The following is a 5,382-nucleotide window of genomic DNA, read 5'->3' on the forward strand; positions in this document are numbered from 1 at the left end:
CATTACTGCTCCGCTCCTATTGGTCATAGCGTGATGATATATAGCCTATAGCACTACACTAATAAAGAGCTATCCAACACAAAAAGAATTTTTCAGTTCGAACCGGTAGTTCCTGAGATTAGTCATTACTGCTCCGCTCCTATTGGTCATAGCGTGATGATATATAGCCTATAGCACTACACTAATAAAGAGCTATCCAACACAAAAAGTTTTTCAGTTCGAACCGGTAGTTCCTGAGATTAGTCATTACTGCTCCGCTCCTATTTGTCATAGCGTGATGATATATAGCCTATAGCACTCCACGAACAGAGGGCTATCCAACACAAAAGAATTTTTCAGTTTGGACCGGTAGTTCCTGAGATTAGCCATTACTGCCCCGCTCCTATTGGGTATAGCGTGATGATATATAGCCTATAGCACTCCACGAACAAAGGGCTATCCAACGCAAAAAGAATTTTTCAATTTGGACTGGTAGTTCCTGAGATTAGCGCGTTCAAACAAACAAACAAACAAACTCTTCAGCTTTTATATAATAGTATAGATTTAGTAAAACACTTTGTCAATCCGACGTTGTAGTACTACTTAGTTCTATTGGTCGGATTGTAGTATCCACCATGAAAGGTACATTAAAATTAATAAGTAAGTTAAAAAGAACAACACTACAGTTTCTTAACCGTCGTTCTTTGGTAGAAACTGTTTTCTGAACTGGTGGTAGAGTACAAATTGGCTTAATTTTATGGATTTAAGATATATTATTGCATTATTTGGTGGTCTTTATGGTTTATCATATTTTTAAAGTAATTTTATTTTTATTTTTATACCTAAACATTCTTTCTTTCTTTTAAAATTGTACCAGCAATAAATATATCTTTATTTCTTTCTGTCAAATGATGAGAAAAGATAACTTTATGCAGTTTGCCTTCCTGCCATTGGTTATTTAAGGAAACGTTCTTTAGACTACGCCTCATTGTTTTTATTGGTAACATTTCAGTGACGTTAGTTAACGCTATGCAATTGTTATTCTTATTATGAAATTCTTTCTTATTCTGCCGTTTTTTTTTTAAAGAACTTAACTAAACATATCAAGGTTTGTTACAATTTTAAATGAAGTAAGTAATAAACATATAAACTAGATGTACAAAAATATTACAAATCCAAATTCTCGATGTGTCTCTTCAAACAATTTCAAAAGCAGTCGATAGCGACGACCTCTAGGCGGCGACCACTTCCCTCAAGAGCTTGTAGACGGCGTGAGACGCGGAACTAATAACATTACATCGCCTTGCGAAGCGAGGCCAGTACCTACGTTGCAGACTTATAAATATTGCTAAATTATTCTAGTAGTTAGTAAGTTAGTTACAAACATACCCACTATCCTAAAACCATTGTTTTAGGATTGTGGGTATATTTAAAGGGGCGATTACTAGTAGTACTTAACATACGCTACACTTTCGTTGCCAATACCAGGAAAAGATTGAATCGTTAACAAAATTTTTATGGACATAATCATATAGCTGCTTCAAACATAATAGATATCAAAGAGCAAAAATTATAAATTTCCTGAACATAAAAATAGCGTGTCGCACTAACTATATGTTTAACGCCCACATGAAACATAAATGTCAGGTTCATATCCGAGGCCGAGTCTAGAATACAATATTATACCTATTTACTACCACAATAACACATACATCACGAATTTATCCCTGAAGGGGTAGGCAGAGGGGCAACCAGAGCACCTACTTTTCGCCATATGTGTTCCAGAAACAAAAATTTCACTCCGGACTGATACTGAGTAGAAGAATTTGGATTCTTCTACTTCTACTCAGGTCGGACAAACAGGTATTAGTATCACAGGTATAGTGTTTACACGGGATTCAAATTCAGGTCCTCAGAGTGGTGTCGTACGACGCATGCAACATAACTGCGCCACTGAGGCAGTCTGTGCTACTTCTGTACATAGAATGTATCCAAAGATTGGAAGAGATTACTATTTGTGCTATTTTATAAGGCGCGAGATATTTGAAGGCCTAAAACCTTTCCCTAATCCCTTTTGGCCTTCAGCACATTCTTTGGTATTGTGGATGATTATAGGCAGTGGTAACTTACCATCAGTTCACTTACTTGCTGCCAACGAGCTTTGCTTATCCTATGCGTCATTCACTCTGTGTTCTGTAAAATGTAAATAGGTTTTCCCATGAATCATCTCTAAATATAGGTTTTATATTTGATATAAAATGCATGATTGCGTGCTTTGTTTACATGCATCTATGGTAATATTAAATTAGTTTCAAAATTATAGAAAAGTGACCAATTTTGCTAGAAATTGCCATATTTATTCTATAAGACTGGTTGCAGATGGATGGTTCCTTCAGTTTATTTCCAAAATGCACTCGAGTGTTGTTATTTTCATGGTAATTTTGTCTCACGCACTGAGCAGTCCTATAGTAAGTACTGATTGAGTTCTTAGTTTATCTTTTATCAGATGATGCTCGGCTTTTTTGGCAAAACTTTGAATTACTCATTTTCGGTTTATTTCATAGTGATGGATTTTGAGAATAATAGAAGTTCGCAATATATATTAGCGTACTTCTTTATTCTTTGCACATACGGTTTATAATAACAGATTGTAGGTATATTTACGAACTTGACATTTCCTTTTACCATGCAGCTAAAATGGCTTTCAAATCACATGGATTCTTAATAGTTTCTGAATTCTAAGTTAAATTTATTTCCAGTCCTAATTAGATTCAAATCTTTTCCAGTACTATGTATATTCTAAGTTAATTTTATTTTCAGCCCTATTTCGACTCAGATCCTCTATCCCCACTCACGGTGGTATCTGACCTAAACTCGCGTCTGGTGTCGCACTCAAGCGGCTGCAAGGTCAGGATGCTCGGTTGCCTTTGCCCACGCCCCAGGACTTGGAAGCCATCAAGAAAGTCGCTCAGATCCTCGTAACCTTGGGACAACAGGTATTAGGGTAGGAAATATTATGTTGAAAACGATAGGTCCTATTATATTATATTTTACAAAGACGAGAGTAAAGGGGGATACGTGATGGTATAATTATTCTGAAGCCAAACTCGCAAGTAGATATTATAAAAATATAACATTAGTTTCTTCGGAAGTGTAGGTCCAATACGAAAATAAAAAGTAACCTATATAATATATCTTAAGACTCCACTACTACTTCAAATTTCAAAACTGGTTCAGCTGTTTGTCATTTATATTACAGAAGAATAGATCTATACTACGAAAGATACTGAAATTTTATAGACAAGTTTGCTATGCAATATGTTGAAAATAGTAAGTATGAGAAAAATTTACGGAAAAATAGATTCAGAAGCACTTTTGTACTCAGGCACCTGGCAAACTATCAACGCTTCCAGAACTGTCTGCCAAATTCAAACCATTTTACTTCCTATAGAGCACAATATTCCGGAGTAAGAGCTGTTATACAACCTAACGATAATTCTTCAATGTTATTTCCCAAAAGTTACTTTGGGCTACCCTCTATCATTATCTTTAAAGTAGGGTTACTTCTCAATGACTAAATTACCTACAAAGAATCTGTTTATATCATGATTTAGCCAGACAAACTAGAATTTCCCCTGATGATAAATTATAGCCCAACCAGGTTCACTAATAGTAATTTTGTTATCAGCTATCAGTGAACCATTAATTTTAACTGAACTAAGGGCTTATACGTACTACAAGTACGGCCATTAAGAAAAATTTCAATGGATTATTTTTCAGGTCATACCAGCAATAATAGGCGAGCCCCAGACAAGCACGCCGACAATGGTGATAGATGCGTCCAATGATCCCGTCAACGAGAAGACAGCTTTAAACAACATAATGACTACCATATAACTTAACCAGGATGTTTTAAGTTTTAATGTAAATAGAGCTTTGCGAAATTATTTGACATTAATCGAATAGTGTAGCAATGTTATCGTATGATCCCAGGTTCTATATCGTTATTCGAATAAAGAAATGAACAATCACATTTTGGAATTAAAATAAGTTGGGTGAACAGTAAAGTTGCTACACTTCTATATTTACGGATGCAAACGAGATTTAATGCTACGTTAAAATGGCTGGGATGTAATACTATAGAAGTTATACCATGCGTAGAATTTGGCAGAAAACCAACCACTTCTTCTAACCTTGTTTCTTTCCCTAAATTGACAAAGTTACACTCGATTCACGTATTCCGAACGTTGTTTAATGTTGCTGTCGTTTTAAGATAGTGATCCATAGCCTGTTACCCACTGTTATTAATTAAAGTGACTAAGGTTTCATGAAGCTCTGTTTATTAATTATTTACTGAATATTATGGCTATCTGCTTCAACGATGATTCAAGATAGATATTAAACTCCAGAATTAAGGCTCATTAGATGTGACTTTTATATGTTAGGATCAGATAATTATTTTATAGTGTGTGGGAAATATAAATAAATATAATGGTTGCAATTTAATTTTTTTTTATTCGTGCCTCTCCTTATGACTTTACCTTTAGTAAGTATTTGAAAATAGTACTTATCATACACCAAGTAGATATGATTATTATGACTAAGTACGGTTACCTGGTTTTTAAATGCATAGAAGAAAATAAATATAAAAAAAAGCTTAAAAGTAAAAAACCCCAATCTAGTGAAAGAGAAGTAGAATTCAATGGTGTAAACTTACTCTGTCACCTTGTTAATAAAAGTAACTTAATCATAATAAGATGTTAGAAGCATGCTTAAAAACAATAATCAACCTTTGTTCCTAGATGGCGGCACTAACAAAATTTCGTAAAGGTCAAGTGCAAGTTTGTTCAACTCAAACGATCGAAGCCAGAGCCTTGACACGGATCTCGGTTTTGTTAAGAGTTATTACGCATTAATTCGATAAACATTAATGACATAGGATGTGAGTAATGACTAGAGTGCAGACTGCGGGCGGAACTTAGAAGGATGCTTGACCCTGGATTAATGGCTAAAGATTTGTAGACATCTTTATTTGGATTTGGCCTTGATTTTAATTTGTCTTATATTTATATCAATACTAGCTTTTGTCCGCTATTCAACCCACGTGCGAACATTTGCGTGATAAAAGTCTTAGCATGTAGTTTTCGAGATAAAAATTAGCCAATGTGCTATTCCCAATCATAATCTATCTCCGAGACAAATTTCAATCAGATTCGTTCAGCTATTTTGGCTTGAATAAGAAACGTCCTTGCACAATTTCGCATTCACGATAATAGTAAAATAAATATTAGTAACTTATTTTTGCTTGTAGCTCCGCCGGGATCAAGTGCGGTTCCTGTATGATTATCACTTGCTGGAACAAAAAGACCCACAAGAACTGGGGATATAGGGATTAGATTAATT

The 5,382-nt window shown here is 34.8% G+C and overlaps 1 pseudogene; it reads left to right on the forward strand.

The window, feature by feature from the left end:
- The first annotated feature begins 2,345 nt into the window (after window positions 1-2,345).
- On the forward strand, window positions 2,346-4,485 carry LOC119192806 (annotated as a pseudogene).
- The last annotated feature ends 897 nt before the right edge of the window (window positions 4,486-5,382 follow it).

The sequence above is a fragment of the Manduca sexta genome, unplaced genomic scaffold, assembly GCF_014839805.1.
Source record: "Manduca sexta isolate Smith_Timp_Sample1 unplaced genomic scaffold, JHU_Msex_v1.0 HiC_scaffold_3203, whole genome shotgun sequence".
NCBI lineage: Eukaryota > Metazoa > Arthropoda > Insecta > Lepidoptera > Sphingidae > Manduca > Manduca sexta.